The sequence below is a fragment of the Microtus ochrogaster genome, chromosome 21 (genome assembly GCF_000317375.1).
Source record: "Microtus ochrogaster isolate Prairie Vole_2 chromosome 21, MicOch1.0, whole genome shotgun sequence".
Classification (NCBI taxonomy): domain Eukaryota; kingdom Metazoa; phylum Chordata; class Mammalia; order Rodentia; family Cricetidae; genus Microtus; species Microtus ochrogaster.
Window position 1 is genome coordinate 21,986,306 of NC_022022.1, and position 17,787 is coordinate 22,004,092.

Here is a 17,787-nt window from a genome sequence, read left to right on the forward strand (position 1 = left end):
CTTTTTTTTTTTTTTTTTTTCACCTCAGGCACTGGAGAGGAGCGGGGTCCTGCGGGGCGCCGGCTGACGCCCCCTTCGCTTCCTGTCAGAGACCCCGAGAGTCGCTCTGAGAGGAGAGCGGTGGGTCTGCGCGCACGCCTGCGCACACCGGGAGAGCGCGCAGCGAAGCGCGGGGCCTCCTGGAAAAAGCCAACTGGGGCTTCTCGTGAAAGGGCCTTTTAAAGTTTTGCCTGCTTGGGTCCGGCTTCCTTATTCTGACTGAACGTGTTTGCTAGCAGCGTGGCTGTCAAGTTGGCTTCCAGGTCAGGAAGCAACATTTCCCAAGGAGCAAGTGTCCTCTGGTGCACCAGACACTGGAGGCCAAGCCCTTTAAGTGTCAATGGCAGGCTGCTGGCTTCAGAAAATCTAGAAAAGGTTTGCTTGCTATAATTTGGAACCTGTTAGGTCATCCCTTCTACAGCATACACATGATGCCATACATGTGTGCATATATGCCTATATGTAAGTGAACTGAACAGAACTGAATGTGGTCTAACTTTCTGAAAAGCGAAAATCAGGTCGAACATAAATTCCAGATCCGAAAATGCTGACAAGTTTTGTGGTTAAATGTTCAGAGATGAAAAGAGGATGCCATTAATGTTATTTCCTTTCTCCAACTTGAGAGTCAGGTGTGGGACTTTGCCCTCAAAAAAAAATGAAATTTTATATCATGATATAAGAAAAATCAATTATTCATTGTTCTTATTAGTAGTCTATTAAACAACCATAGTGTCCAAAGGTCCTAAGTCCAAAACTTTGTTCTAATGGACTTTTCAAATACCTATTTCAAAGGAGGTAATGCTCTTTTCTTCTTTGTAGGTGACAAATCTTTCTACTTGACCCAAGGAGATTAATGTGCTGTGCATTCATTCATTTACTTATTTAAATTGCACTAGAAAAAATTACAAACAAGTTTTAAACATAACAGATACTCAATAGAGAATATAAGCATTTTAGTCAAAAGCCTTATTTTATCAAAAAAATCATGTTCCAGGCACAAGCCATTGTCCTAAAGTGTACATAAATTCTTGGTAAAAATTGACTTTAGAAATTTAATAAATAATTGTGGTTTTATATCTTTTCTATAATTTGTGTCACATCCGTGTGCTTAATAAAATTATATAAGAGCTAATACTCTAAAATGTGTCTGTCAAACTTTACAGATGTTAAAAATGCCATATTATGTGTACCTATATCCGTGAATTTTGTATCTGTGATCTGGCTGTTGTTTGCCACATATGCCACAGGCCAGCACTGAAAGAACATTCCAAAATTTAAGTTTAGTATGTGTTTGCATAAATCAGAGGTGAATTATGTTTGTGTACTTTAAAGCAATAAAGGAAATCATAAAAGTAAACTTCATTCCATTTTAAAATACTCTAGCCACTGGCACTTAACATTACTGACAGGATGGTTGGGTAAAATGAATGGCATTTGCTACTTCCCTTCAAAGAAGGGTGCATAATTTTATGTTTAATCCATCCTCCAAGTTCCTATCCAAATTAACAGGAAGTGTCCATATTGTCCAGGTTACATAATGTTGCATTAGATAACATATCTGTGAAGGAAGTTTCGGCCAAAGTAAAATAAAATTGCCTCGGTATTGTCACATACCACATTAGTTCATACAACTTAATTTAAAATGGTTGTTATAATTTAGAGACTCTTGGCCCTAATGATTTCAGTGGGAAAATATCAATACTTGTGAGAAATAACAACTTAGCTGGTAATCATTAACTATTAACTTTCTCACACAACTACCAAGAACTGAGTTTTCTTATTTGTTAACTGTGTTACCAATTTCTGTGTGTCTTGATTTCTTTATCCATAAAATAGATATGGTGTGGTGCTAGAGAGAGGATTCAGTGGTTGAGTGTGTCATAAGAAGTTAAATGCTCTGGAAAAGGACCTAAGTTTGAATCCCAGCAGCCATGTTGGCTGGCTTCACAACCACCTGTAGCACAAGCTCTAGGGGAATCTGAGGTCTCAGAGCTTTATGAGCACGGGCAATCACGTGTGTATGCCTTCCTGGCCAAAAAAGTAATAATATTAATTAAAAAATAAAAAATATAATATACATACATAAAAATAAATCTTAAATTAATGTGACAACATCTATTTCATAAAGTTATTGTGAGAATTACCAAAAATCAAACATGAATTAGACAGAACAGAGTTCCTAGTCCTTGGCATTTAGCAAATATTAACTTGCTGCTATCTCTCTGTAATTCCAACAGCGGGAAAACCAATCCCCTTTGTAGGACATCCCTTTGTCTTAGTAGTACTGGGGATTGAGCCTAGGGCCTCATACATGCTAGGCAAGTGCTCTGCTATTGAGCTACAACCCCAACCTGTGAATCAAATTTGATGTAACGGCGTAAACGAATGCAGACAGATTATAAATATATAGCTTTAATCGAGAAATAGACTTACAGAACCACCGTTCCTGCGGAGACCAGGAAAGCAGAAGCAGTGGCTGGGAGCACGCTCGCCAAATTTATAGGCAAACATTAGCCCGAGGCGAACATGCCCCCTAAGGGGCAGGACTTATCCCTACAATTTGATAATTTTTTTTTTTTAATTTCTGGAAGCAGCACATAGAGACAGAGCATGTTCTTTTGGGTTCATTAATAACTCTGAGTTTCCCTTGTGCTGTCTCTTCGTATAGCTCATACCCCTGGATTTTTTAAAGACAATCTTTAGATTTGCATTACTCATCTAGTATTTGTTGATCTACCGACTTGTGGAAAGTTTATTAAGAACTGTATACATTTTATCTCCTTAATGTTCTATGATATTGTGTAGCAAGTGATTCTCTGAATCCTGTCCTTATTTGTAGAGAGAAGTAGCTTACAAACATTTAAGAAAATGAGTAGATAGGTATAGATTACTCAAATCAATTAAGTAGGGGCACATCATAAAGACAAAGGAAGGGGAGAGAGATGAACTTGTGTAAGACTTGTTATGAGGAGTCTTGGAAGAGATTCTATTTGTTTCTAGGCAAGAATAGAGGGAAAGTTTTTCAAGAACTGAAGAGTATTTTGAGTGAGAATAAAGAGCTTATTGTTAGTTCTTCCTTGACAAACATGCTAGCCTATTACTTTAAAATGCTTAGTATTAAAAATAAAAGGTTAACTTTTATATCTCAAAGTTGAAACCTGTTGTTTTTCCCAATTGGACTTTATACCATTTTGCTCCCTGTGGACAACTGAGTGCCCATGGGTGCAAAACAGGCGGCAGTCCTGCTCCAGATGTGAACACAGCCCAATCCTCTGCCCAAGAAGAACTCAGAATGGAAAGACCAAATGACATATTCATGCTTTAAGTATGACAAGAGCATGGAAGTGATACAAAGGAGGTTTGAAACTGGTAAGGATGTCTAAGAAGGCTTCACAAACGCTTGACTTTTGAACTGTTGTGATTGAAAAATAAAACACCAATGGGTCAAGAATAGAGGAAATTTTTTTACTAGAAGGAATAGAATGACTGATCTAGTTACTGCTTTTCTCCTTTATTAAACCCATCCATTATTATCCATAGCATGCCACTGACTCTGCTGGCATTCTCAAATAAAATCACTCTTTTCCTGTTTTACAGTAGAAATAATACAGACAAATTTACTTTAAAAAAAAAACAGGAAAAAGTAGGCAGTGGTGCATGATCCATATATGGTATTTAACATTTTAAGAAAAGAAGATGTCAAAACAGGGTAATGAAATTTAAATAAAGATCTCTTGAAAATGATCCTAGAGAAGGAAAAAATACCCTCAAAAATCTACATAAGTTCTAGGCATTTCATAGCAAAAGCCATATGACTTAATAAGTTTGTTGTGGGAAGAAGTATGGGTGCCTGTACATTCCAACACCCATTATTAATAATCTCAAATGTTTTAATATATTGTCTGGGAGGATAACTACAGCTTCACATACATTGTAAACTTCATAAAGTATCTCTGATCTTCATTCCTTCCAATGTTTGAAGAGGTGGAGAACAGGGACCAGACGTCGACAAAGATTTATTAAGTCTAGTTTGATGTTAATAATAATCATTTAAAATCTAATTATAATTATGAAAGTTGTGGCTTCTACTTTGCATCACTAGGCTTAATTAGTAATAATAATAATGATCATCGAAATTAAAATAATCATGAAATGTATGTTGTTTATTTTAAATTCTTAATAGTGTGTTTCAGGCAAAATAGCTCATTTACTTCTCATAAAAATCCTGGAGGAACATACCATTACTGTCCTTGTTGGAAATAAAGTAGAGAGGTTGCAGACTAACAACTAACCAAGTTCACTAACAACGTAATAAAATGGAGACTTCAGTTGAGTCAATATGTTTAAGTCAATAATCACGGTCAGAGTTATTTTTATTATTAGGAAATATGATGAACAAAACTCTAATTCTTGATCTAGCACAATAGTTGGTTATTTTAAAATAATTTCTAAAATTTTGTGATAAACCAGGTTTAGTCAGTTATAGGAAATACATGGTATCATCAAACCTGTCTTACATAATCATTGATGAACTTCAGACTTGGAAAGCCCTCTGAACCGGATTCTTTTATGGGCTATAAAGAGTCTCTGACAATGATTATTGCCACAGTTTTATAGAGGCGTGAACAGTCTTCACATAGGACATCAGAGCTAAGTCTCAGTTCGGTAAGTGCCCTCAGGATCATTCCTATCCACTTTATGGACACTGCTTATTATTACAGGACTTATTATACTTAACCTGTGATGCTTTCAGGCAATAAAGAGTTTTCTAATGTATTAAAACTTTGTACTAATGCTTATTATAAAGACTTATTGTAAGCCTTAGGCAATATCAACTAGTTCCAACCGACAATCAGCAGGCATACAATTGTGATCATCATATTCTTTAATTTTTGCTAAAGGCTGCTTGACTTGATCAATCCACAGCAGCTTCTAGATTCAAGAAGCACAGTTAAAATGTCAAAACTTTATATTTTCTTCATATTTTCCTGTAATGATATGCATCAGTAAATGCTTGCTTCTTAAATGATAATTTACCAGATGATGTCCTTACTCATATTTAGACAGTATTACTCTTCTTCATAAGAAAGCTTCAGAATCCGTGATTCTTTCCAAGATATGTCCTTCAGTATTTTTACATCAAGAACAAATTGTATTGCTTTGAAGAAAGTAGTAAAGAAACTGGACATTAAAGAGCAAGGACCTTTAATCCCAGCTCTGAGAAGGCAGAAGCAGGAAAATCTCTGTGAGTTCAAGGCTAGCCAGGTCTACACAGTGAGTTCCAGGACAATCAAGGTTATGTAAAGAGACATTGTCGCAACAACAAAGAAAAAGGGAAAAGAAAGGAAAAAAATTGATAAGGACTTTTTCTAGAAGCTTAGTATAAGTAATAATCTGTTGCCCTTTGATTTAATTTTCTTAAATGTCTCTTTATTAGATTAGACTTTTTCTCCCAAGTAAAACTTCTGATTGCTTTTTTTCATAGTGTCAGTCTTAACCTTGACCCAAAGTCTACAAAGGAAATGGACTACTGTACAAGTGAAAAACAATAAAATTCAGATCTTCTCCCTAATACTCAAAGAGTAGCATTGTTTTACGAGTACATGCTTTACATTACCTTTACATTACAATTGGGACCTTGTATTGAATAACGCTATTGCCTTGCCTTCTTCCTCCCCTGCCTTTCTTATTTTTCATCATAAAGAACTACAGTGTAGCAAATGAACTGTCTAAAGGAGTGTTCAGTACAGAAAACAAGGCATGTCAAGCAAGAATAGTCTCTCAGTTGTATACCTCTGTAAGGTGAGGAAACCAGAGTCAGTCATGTAGATGTTTTCAGTATAAAATTAGAATCTGAGATTCTTGCATAAACCAGATACTGATCACTTTCAAACAATTCAATATCCAACGAAAGAGGTCTTTGCTTGTGCTTACAAATTCCTTATCCTAACACACCAAAATAATCCTCTTTGCCAGATCACCTTTCCTATACAATTTTGTTAAATATTTCCTAATATGAAGTATACATGAGGGTTCATAAGTTGTGTCTAACCCAATCAAGTTAGGTAGTTCTGAGCCCCGGATTAACTGGTAAACTATAAAAAGAAAATATAATACAACAAAGAAAAATTTACAGCCCGATAAACATTTTTATAAACTAGAATTAGTAGAGAGCTACAGAGCTGAGACCAAAGTTCTCTCTTGAGAACTGCATGCAGATACATCTTGACTACCCCTAATTCCCAATTCCTGAAGTTCCTGTTTAGTCCAATTCTCACCTTTTGTGTGAATTTTTTCTCTTAGTCACTGCACACAGGGAAGATAAGTGGGGAAGCTTTCCAGGAGGTTATGAAAATCATGGAGAGAGGAGGAAGCCCGTTGGCAAAAAATAAAAAAAGAAAGAAAAAGAAAGGAAAGAAAATGGAATGCTGCCTATATATTGTGCAATAGCTCCAGGGATGTAGATATTGCAATTTATCAAACATTCTGGGCAGGACTTTTGGCAGTGTGAATGTAGTTGAGCTTTCGATGCTCCAATAAGCTTATTGGTTATCTAAAATAGACTTTGGTAAAGTCATTTCTTTGAGTTGTTATTGATGTCCTATCTACGGCGAAATAAATATGTGGTCATTCCTCCCCAGGAAAAGTAATATAACACCATTGGCACTCAAGCAGGAACCAAGAGAATCAAAGATGAAATGAAGAAGTAGGGTAGCATGGTCCGTGTGATGAATGATGAGATACGCAGTCAAGTTGATCTGTCTAAAAGTGGAGGACCCATGGGGTACACCTTAACATGGCTTCTTTCCTCATACAGTATGGGGTGGTATGCCTCCATGCTCTAGAGACTGCATGCTCCCCGTCATATGGCATGCAACAAAGGCCAATCTAAGAGTACAGTGTTCTTGGGAACCAAGAGTGGACATCTTCCTCTATATGATAATGGTTTGCTGGCCTCCTGGATAAATATGGTGTGTTATGCAAGTATAGATAAATCCCTTAAATAGCTATCAGACTAGAGAATATATTTCTAAATGTGTATAGTAGTAATCCAACTCCTAATGACATTATTATACCTATAAGTGCATCTCTCGACTCTCATCAGAGAAGCTTCTTTTTGCAGTCGATGACAATTGACACAGAGACCCACGACTGGTCAAGATGAAAAGATTGAGAAACTGTGGGATGCTCATGTGTGTAGTGGTCAAGGAGAGATCAGAGGATGTCTTTGGGAGTTGGTTTTCTCCTTCTACCTTGCCAAGGCAGGGTCTCTCTTGTTTCTGCTGCTGTACTGTATTACAGGCTTATTGGTCCCTGTGACCAATAGGAAATCACATACTTTCCCTTCCTCTGTATTAAAGGCATGACCTCTAGGCTACCTTCTATTCCTTATGATTATGGGTAGAATCCATCATTAGGAGTTGATTTAATACCATACCTATTTAGCAAAGGTATAGTAGGTAGGTTCTCTTGTTGTGCCTTTGACCAATCTAGGCACAAGTTGTTGGCCTCAATAATGTTCCCAAGTATGGGTTTCAATGCTTGCGGCAGAAAGTAGTTGGTTACTCCCATGCCACTTTTTTTTTTTTTACTGTTAAACCAGTGGCAGGTCTTGCCTGGTTAGTTGTCATTACAGCTTTCAAGGTTCACAATAAGACTGATGATTACTTTTCTTTGCCAGTGTTCCAGCACTACGAAATCTAGCCAGGCACGATGAAGTTTCCAGTGGAGTAACAGTGTGATTTATCTGTGTCGTATGACTCAAGCATAGCCACAATGACTATGATAAAAAAAACACATAATAAACAAAAGACCCAGATGATGCCAAATGCTAGCGTGAATGTGGGGAAAGAGAGACACTTACTCTCTGCTGGTGAGACTATAAACTGGTGCTTCCACTGGAAACCAGCATGGAGTTTCCTGATAAAGCTAGAACCATAACTGCCACATAAACCAGCTATACCTCTCTTGAGTATATACCCAAAGGACTCCTTATCCTACTAGATACCTGCTCATCTGTGTTTACTGATGCTCTATTCACAAGAGCTAGGGAATGCAAACAGCCTAGATGTCCATAGACTGACAACTGTATAATGAAAATGTGGTAAGCAATATTTACACAATGGAAGACTGTTCAGCTATTAAGACTGTTCAGCTAAAAATTAACTTAGAAAATTCACATATAAATGGAAGTACCTGGAAAAGTAATTCTGACTGAGGTATCCCAAAATTGAAAGACAAATGCTGTATGCTTTCTCTTATTTGTGGATATTATCTTTGATTTTTTTTATATACAGTTGTCCATTTGCAATGATCACACAGATCAGAAAATTATGAGGAGTCCATGGAGAGCAGAGATTTAAAGGAAGATAGGATGTGCCCCCAGCCTCATATATTTGAATGCCCAGTCCTCACTTGGTGGAACTATTTGGGAAGAATTAGAGGTATGGCCATTGTAGGAGAGGTGTGTCACTGGGTTGTAGGCTTTGAAATTTCAAAACTCCATGCTATTCTGAGTTAGCACTTTCTGTTTTGAACTTTTGGATCAGATGTAAGCTATCAGTTGCTGCTCCAGGAACAAGTCTGCCTGTCTGCTGCCATGTTCCCAGTCATAATGGTCATGTACTCTAACCATCTAACATCATGAAACACAATGAAATGATTTTTCTAAGTTGCCTTGGTCATAGTGTTTTGTCATGGCAATAGAAAAGTAACTAATTCAGGTAAAAAGCGAAAAATGTAGCAGGAAAAGTCTGATGAGGTGAGAGATGGGAGGGCAGGGTAGAAGAGAGACTATGAGGAGCAGGGATAAATAACACTGAAGTCACTTTTTAAAAGTCATGGAAACATAATACTGTAAAAACTTTCTAAAATATTTATGTATTAATAGTTAAAAAGAATTTAAGTGTATTTATCCTATAACAAGGCAGCAGTATCCCAACTAGATCAAAGGCTAATAATAAAAAAGCAAAAACAAAATACTGCCAGGAATGGGCTACTGCCTTGGAGTTGTTGAACAGTGAGTTCCCATAGACCCCTAAAAGTCATAAGAATTTGGAAGCAATTTCTCTCACAAAAATTTTTTGAACATAAAATAGACATCTTTAAAAAAATCCATTGTATGAAGCAAATTCTGCCCAGTTGTGAAAAACAATAACTTTAAAGATAGTTTGAAAAAGTCATAACAGAACAAACGCTTAAGTGTACATAAAATTTAAAAGACCAAAGAATACATTGAATCATTGGTATAAGCCGCTGGGGTCCCAGAAGAACAAGAAGGATGAAATACCAGAAGGAGTACAACATAATGGGTTATTTCTTTCTACTGTTTCACGCTCAGACACAAGGATGCCGTGAACATCATCGGTAAGAGGCGTGACTCCAGTGTCCTCTACTGTGAAATAAACTCTGCTTAGACTCCAGGAAGACTCATGAAATTGCCAGTGCAAGTTGCTGTCAGCATATTTGGAAACCAGAACTTGGCTGATCATTAGCAAGCCTGTGACCATCCGTTTTTTGGGACCACATGCTGGAAAAAAAAAAAAAGAAAAAAACTCTTGTCTCAGAAGAAGGATAAGCATATGTAACTGTAATATGGATACGGTAGGTTTAACTTTGTCATATGAACAGGATGTTGCAGTTTGATTTCAATAAAGGCTTAATTTTAAAGCCTGTAAAATGAAGAGGAAACCAGAAACAATATTATATATGGGTTACAAAATCTGCCTCTGTTGGTATGAAAGAACATTGAGGTCTGATGCTGATGTACTGCTGTGGACCATGCCAGTATTTATGCACTACTTATGTTAATGAAAAGAATCCATAATTAAAGGATAGAGATTATTCCTGCCTTTCTCTTCATTCCCTCATCTCCCTTTCAATATTTCCTCTTTTCTGCCTTTCCTCACGCTTTTGAAGTGAATCGCCACTACTCAAAAGGTATCCAGTTCCACAAGACTCTCCCCAGCTTTACTAGCTTCCTTTTCTGCTGCCGCGGTAAAACACCATGACAAAAGCAACTTTTAGGGCGATAGGCTGATGTTGCACACAGTTCTAGCTTTAGCCCACCATAATAGAGGAGTCAAGGCAAAATCTTGAAGCAGCAGCTCACACCCACAATCAATAGGAGAGGAAGAATGAGTTTATTTCCACATGCTTCCTTATCTTTTGCCATCCTCCCTACACTTTCAGTTGTTTCACAATGCTTGGTGATGGTGCTATCAACTCTAGGCTTGAGTCTTCTCACATGCATTGATGTTGTCAAGACAACCCCAACTTGATGGAGGAAGATCATTGGTTAAAAAATAAAGAAACTGCTTGGTCTCATAGGTTAAAACATAGGTGGAAGGAGTAAACAGAACAGAATGCTGGGAGGAAGAGGAAGTGAGGTAAGACACCTCAGACAGACTCAATAGCTCCCCTCTCCTTGGCAGACGCTATGGAGCTCCAACCCAGCATGGACGTAGGCTAGAATCTTCCCAGTAAGCGCACCTTGGGGTGCTATACAATTATTAGAAATGGGCTAGTCCAGGTGCGAGAGTCAGCCCAGAAGAGGCTATATATAATGGGCCAAGCAATGTTTTAAAGAATACAGTTTGTGTGTTGTTATTTCGGGGCAAAAGCTAGCCAGGAGACCAGGAGCTGGGGCGGCAAGAACACAGCCCGCAGCTCCCTACTACACCAACTGTCACATCTACAGGTTTAACTAGATTCTGATGACCCTTCATTAACAGTCTTTCTGAGGTGATTCTGCACTGTATCAGGCAGACAAAAGTAACCATCACACCAAACATCTTTCATGTTTTGTTAAGAAGTCTTTCACTTAATAGGCTCCTGTTAAACAGACTAATACACCAGAGCAGGTATTTCAATGAAATGTGCCCCAGAATTTCACTTCTTACTTTTACTAAATGTGTGTGAACTTAGTCCCATCACACATACAACTTAGCAATAACTCAGCCTTAAAGCTTGCAAAAATGGTGACAGGATTTTTATTTTTTAGTAACCAAATGAGAAAATGAGACCAGTCAATGAATGAGAGGAAAGATTTTGTTACCGTGTGCTTTCATCAGTTAAAATCCATCCCATGACTTGTCACATCACAGTAAAGAAAGTCAAGATTCTGTTGTAAAGGTTGGAAAATAAGTAACCTGGAAAGGAGTCTGTCTTAGGGTTTCTATTGCTTTGAAGAGACACCATGACCACACCAACTCTTAAAAAGGGCAACGTTTAATTGGGGTGGCTTACAGTTTTAGATGTTTATCCCATTGTCACCACGGTGGGACATGGCAGTGTGCACACAGGCAGACATGCTGCTAACGAAGGAGCTGATAATTCTACATCTTGATCTGCAGGCAGCATAATGAGACTGTGGACCACACTTGTTGTAGCTTGAGCATATGACACCTCAAAGCCTGCCACCATAGTGACACACTTCCTCCAACAAGGCCAACACTGAATCCAACAAAGTCACATCTTCTAATAGTGCTATTCCCTTTCAACTGCTTATGGGAGCCATTTTCTTTCAAGCCACCACATTCCACTCTCTGGCACCCATAGGCTTGCGGTCATATCACAATACAGAAGTGCATTCAGTCCCACTTCGAATTCACTATAGTTTAGTAGTCTCTGATTTATTTAAAAGTCTAAAGTTTAAAATCTGTTTTGAGATTCATGCAATCTCTTTATGTAATCCACTGTAAAGTTAAAAGAAGGAAGCAGATCACAAAACTTCCAGCCTATAATGGCACAGGATATGCATTAACATTCCAAAAAATAGGGAAAAAGCTTAGTGTAGAAATACTGGTTGAAAGCAACACCAAAAAAAAAACAAACAAACAAACAAAAACAAAAAACCTTGGCAGACTCCAAACTCCACATCTCCATGTCTGAGATCAGAACATTCTTTGAGTCTTCAACTTGTCCAGGAATTCCTCCTAACTCACCCTAACTCCAGGCTGCTGACTATCTGGCTAGCTAACCACCTGGATGTTGGTTACCGCAGCAAAGGCTGGATCTAGACTCACAGCTGGTACTTCTCTATGTCAATTATATATTCCTTTTGTTTGAGCAACAGCTCAACCACTTTGGGGTCATCAAAGATGACCAAATCAGCCGATCTTCAAGTTAGAAATTAAACCTTGGGCATTTGCCTGTCCTGGTGATTGAGGCCTTGGAATATAAAAGGAACTTCAGGCCCCAGGAATGGGATCTCATCTCTGGGAGAGTCTATGAGCCCTCTTCATCTTCTGCAGCTTCTGAAATCTCATCTTAAGCCTAGATTGCTCCTCCTAAAGACTAAAGAGGACTGTTCCAAAATGAGTGGTCTTATTAGGAGGTGTGGCTTTGTTGGAGTAAGTGTGACCTTGTTGGAGGAAGTGTGTCACTCTCAAGGTGGACTTTGAGGTCTCAAATGATCAAGTTATGCTCAATGTCACAGACTTCTGTGCTGCCTGCAGATCCAGATGTAGAACTCACAGGTCCTTCTGCAGTACTGGGTCTATCTGCATGCTGCCATGCCCTGCCATAAAGATATTGGACTAAGACTCTGAAACTGTGAGCTAGCTCCAATTAAATGTCTTCCCTTATAAAAGTTGCCATGGTCATGGTGTCTCTTTATCACTATAGAAACCCTAACTAAGGAAGAAACTAGTACCAGGAACTGGGGTATTGTTGTGATATGCCTGACCATGCTTTTGTCTGGAGGAATTTGGACTTTGCAAGGTTGAGTTAGGAAATCAGTAGTTGCTTTGAGTTCTGCTTAATTAATGGTCATACTAGTAGAGGTGGGAAAGATAGTGGGGTTGAATATGATTTGAACTGTGGGGGTCTGGTCAAGAGATTTCAGAGACAAATTCAAACTAGATCCATTTTTACTGTTGTATATAAAATTTGTATGAAATAGAAAACTCATATTTTTGACTGTAAACTTGAAGTGAGATACTTCAATTATTAAAGATATTATTTGAGACATAAATGTGGGTTATAAAGGGTAGTTACATAATCAACCTCCAATAAGCAATAGATTAAAGAGCATTTGTAGTAGTAATTCATATCATTTGACAGAAGATGTACCCTTCTTATTAACTTAAGAGTATTTGGAAGCTCAGCCAAGGAGATATTATCTGCTTATAACAAACTTGCATTTTATCCTGCATGCTACTATTATTTTCCAAGATGCACTTCTCTGTGGGAAGCTTCACTGGTTTTTATAAGCAGTGTAGATCACAGATGTCCAGAATTACATTTATGTGCATGGAGTTGGCAAGCAAGAGTAGCAACAATGAAAAGAACATAGAATTTTAATCATAGCCTTGCTTGATAAAGCCCTCCGGAGTAAGAGCATTCATTGCTCTGAACTGTATATGTTATAATTACTGAAGCAAGTGATTAGAAGGCCATGGCTACTTAGAAGTTTAAGTGTCCACTCTCAAGTCTTACGGTATATGTTTTCCTACTGGGAACAATAAGTGTAATGTATCTAAGAATAGTGTTGGGTTTAATTGTAGATACTCCTGCAAGAAAGTAAATTCATTCACAAAGAAAGGGATGGTACCAGGAATCAACAGGATGAACCCAGCAAAGACCCTATGCAATAGACAGAGAGGGTGCCCAATTTTGCCTTGCCCTGTAAGCAGACTGATAAATATCATAAATATTACCATAGAGCCTTGATCCAGCAACTGATGGAAACAAAGGCAGAGACCCGCATGGAAACATAGGACTGAGCTTCCAAAGACCAGTTGAAGAGTGGGAGGAATGAGAATATGAGCAAAGAGATCAAGACCATGATGGGTACACTCACTGAAGCAGTCTATCTGAGCTAATGGGAGCTCACCAACACCAGCTGAACTGGGAAGGAACAAGCATAGATTCACATTAGTCCCTCTGAGTGTGGTTGACAGTTGCATGGCTGGGGCAGACTGAAGGGCCACTGGCAGTGGCACCAGGATTTATCCCTACTGCTTGTACTGACTTTTTGGGAACATATTCTCTTTGGATGGATACCTTGCTCAGCCTATGTATAGTAGGGAGGGCCTTGGTCCTTCTCCCCAAAACAATATGCCTTACCCTCTCTGAGGAGTGGAGGAAGGTGAGTTGGGAGGGGAATGTGGAGGGAATGGGAGGCGGAGAGGGAGTGGGAACTTAAATTAATATGTATAATTTAAAAAGATTGTTTTCTTTGAAAATAAAAAATAAAATAAAAATAAAGGGATGTTACTATCTTTGAGTATAGGTCTTAGATATGAAGCAATTCCTGTTCTTAAGTAAATGTATGATTCAAAAGATGAATATAAAATTGTTGCAGAGAACCTGATATCTGGGGACTAAGTGTAAGGATATACTATTTGGAGAGAATCTTATATTTTTTTTGGAAGGATGTAGTATTTGGATGCCTTACGCTAATGTGATGATTTTTCTATCCTAACACATTTTTCTACAATAGATTTTAAAAGATTCTCTCAATTGATTGTTCTTTCTTTTATTTTATATAGTATTGGTAATTATTTTCCCACAGCTATTTTTACTTTTCTGTTAACTTTTCCAAGTCTCAAACATAAACACATGAGCTATTATTGAGTCATGTTTTAACTATAAGGCAAATTTCTTTTCATTTGACCCATATCTTATTATTTCTGCTTGTCTTGCTTCTGTCTCAGCTGTAGTGATGTTTAAATCTCATAAAGATTGTATATGACCCGGGGAATGGAACTTTTTCATCTAAGCCAAAAAAATATCCAAACAATATGTATCCTTTGGTACCAAGATAAATTGTGGGAAGTTAAAGTTGATTTTTATCCAGTCTATGCTATTTAAACGGCAGTCTTTTATCTCAGCCCACTGCCCAGTCTGTTTTCATGTGTTCACAATGCATTTCCCCCAGGAAAGGCCACATAACACAATATACTGGAGGAAGAAAGAATTTGCAGCTGATCTAGAAAGGAACAAAGCAAAAACAACTAAGTCAAAATGCAGATTATATTGTTTACTCCGCTGTGTTTTTATTGGAATTGGATATTTTGCTGGTTTGAATATTAGGAGGAAGAATAACCATAGAAAAAACTGAGGGAATGAAGCACTTCAAATAGTGATGGTCAGATTTACTAGGAGATTCAAAAAATCAGAGGAGCATTGTTCAAAATTGCAATGAATGGAGAACCTGGAAACAACCTAAATGCTCCTAGACCTAAGAATGGATAAGGAAAATGTGGTATATTTACCCAATGGAGTACTACACAGCAGAGAAAAATATGACAGCTTGAAATTTGCAGGCAAATGAGTGAAGCTAGAAACACTCATATTGAGTGAGGTAACCCAGACCCAGAAATTAAATTATCATATATTCTCACTCATAAGTGGTTTCTAAACATAAAACAAAGAAAACTAGTCTACAAAGCACAATCCCAGAGAATTAAACTTCTCTTTAAAACATTGTCTGAATATTAAAACAGCCAAACAAAATGCATCCAAGGATCTGTGGTCTTCTCTCTATAGGTCACAGGATGATTATTCTAAAACTTTAGCATCCTTTAAAAGAAAATTAGGGTCTGTTGTTAAGCTTTGCCCACCAAAATAAAACAATTTAAATTGCAAGCAGAAGGCAATTATCCATCTAAAACTCTATGTATGGCACAGTCAGTCTTTTTAGATCACATGGTCTGCTATGTGTGGTTCCTACTCTTAAAGACCCAAAGAAAACCAGCAACACGAAGCTTTTCCCAGCAACAAGCTGAAAATGAACTTAGGATGTAGAGACCTGTAGTGTGGCCTTGTCATTTAAGTCTCTTTCCCATTATTTTGTCTTTCACGATGCTCAAAACCAATATGATTTCTCAGAACTATAAATCATCCCCCATGGCTCATTTTTCCACTTATGAACTGATGAATTAACTTACAAGTGAGACTTTCAGAGTCTGTGTAATATGGTTGCGCAGCGATAGATCAAAAATCTTTATTTCTGAATGAGAATTTTCTCCTGGTTCTATCCAAGTCCTAGCCTACAGGAATCATAAATTTAATATTCTCAAACAAATCTGTCATTTCTTTCTGCATGACCAGAAACAAAGACATTAATTTTCTATATGACTAATCTACCTGCTTAGTGTAGATATTTGCTGATCATACTACAGGGTTCCAATTTTCTTTACCTCCTTGCGCAATGAATTTATACATAATCACATGTCATATATATAGTCATATGTTATCTTAAGTGTTACGTATGAATGGAGAGGACATTTTGAAAGATAATTAGAGAAGAACAAAATTTGGTATGATTATTCATGGTTAAAGTATGTCTCTCCTAAAAAGGTCTATGTTTTCATGCTTATGGGTCTCATCTTTGTCTATTAACTCATTACCACCATCATATTTGTGGCTCATAGTAAGTAGCATTTCTTTTAGGATGTCATTTCTGATACCCAAAGCCTGGGATTGGTATTTCTCTGTCCCAAGCAATTTCCTTGTCATTGTTATTATTGGTTACTTTGCCATGGTTTAGAGATGCAGGATATCTGATTTTGCTCTACTTGCTTCCTGACTTCCAGCACAGATGTAACAGATCAGATCCTTTGTAAACAGTCCCTGACCAATAAAGAAAGGAATGCTGAGGTCATAGACAGAACTGAATGCTTAAATCTTAAAATACCTTTCTTGTTTAAAGGTATCGACATTTCAACCATGTATGGTTTAATCATTTGGTTAATTACGCCTAGCCAGTAAGCCCATCCATCTTTTTCCCTGAGACAGACTAGAAAGGAGATTTATACTGTGAGTCCTCATACATCTGGTATTGGCATCCAGTGGTAGATTTCTCAACCCTACTCACATATGAAGTAACAGAAATTTATGTCCTTATAATATGATTGATATTGAATTTATAAACTGAAATAGTACAATAACTCTAAAACAAGCTTGTTATATCATGGAAGAAGTACATAGCTAACTTTGGAAAATACTTCTGAATAGGGGGCTTCACGGTAACTAGTGATAAGATTTATGAACCACTCCAGGTATGGTGACATATGCCTTTAATGGCAGCATTCCTGAGGCAAGAGCAAGCAGATCTCCTATAATGAGTTTCAGGCCAGCTGTGCCTATATAATGAAACTGTATCTCAGAAAGTATTAAATAAATATGTGTGAATTATCCTCCATAAACAAGTCAGTTGGTAAAGTCGGTTACGTAGAAGGAAATAGATGGAGTTCATAATTCATTTTTGAATTCAGGTGTGTCACAAAGTAGACCATCTGATGCAAATTATGTGACCCATGGTCAGCAGTTTAAACAAATTAATACAAGTCAACCTATTTCAATTTCTCTTGCATTACTTCTTGTTTTATTTGACATCTCTTAGAAACCTTGGGTTCTGGGGATGATCCCATGCCAGACTGTCGCTCCTCCTCTACTGAATTCTACTCCCCAAGCAGAAGACACACAGCTACACGGTAAGGCTAATGGAACCACCTCCCCTCCTGCTCATTGCATGTGCAAAGCCTATGATGCATCTTGCATAATTCTAATAGAATTTCTTGCAAGGGAATGAGAAGAACATAGTGAAAAATCAGAATTTATCTTTGGTAATTATCTCTTACATTTGAAAATGAGAATTACCAAATATTGCATTATTATCTGAAATATCTGTCTCCAGTCTTTACTCATGCTGCTGCTTGGAGTGTCTATTGTATCTTATCATATCTATATCTCCTAGCTTAACTGTCCACCCCACCATAAAACTTGTGTTTGCTCTGG

The 17,787-nt window shown here is 37.6% G+C and overlaps 1 protein-coding gene across 1 annotated transcript in view; it reads right to left on the bottom strand.

Annotated features, from left to right (window-relative positions):
• Nucleotides 1-40, bottom strand: part of Ugt8 (UDP glycosyltransferase 8) — a 61,588-nt gene extending 61,548 nt beyond the window's left edge. The window contains exon 1 of the mRNA XM_026784103.1: nt 24-40. The gene's annotated coding sequence lies outside the window, so the exon portion shown is untranslated. The remainder of the gene's footprint in view (nt 1-23) is intronic.
• Nucleotides 41-17,787: the final 17,747 nt, after the last annotated feature.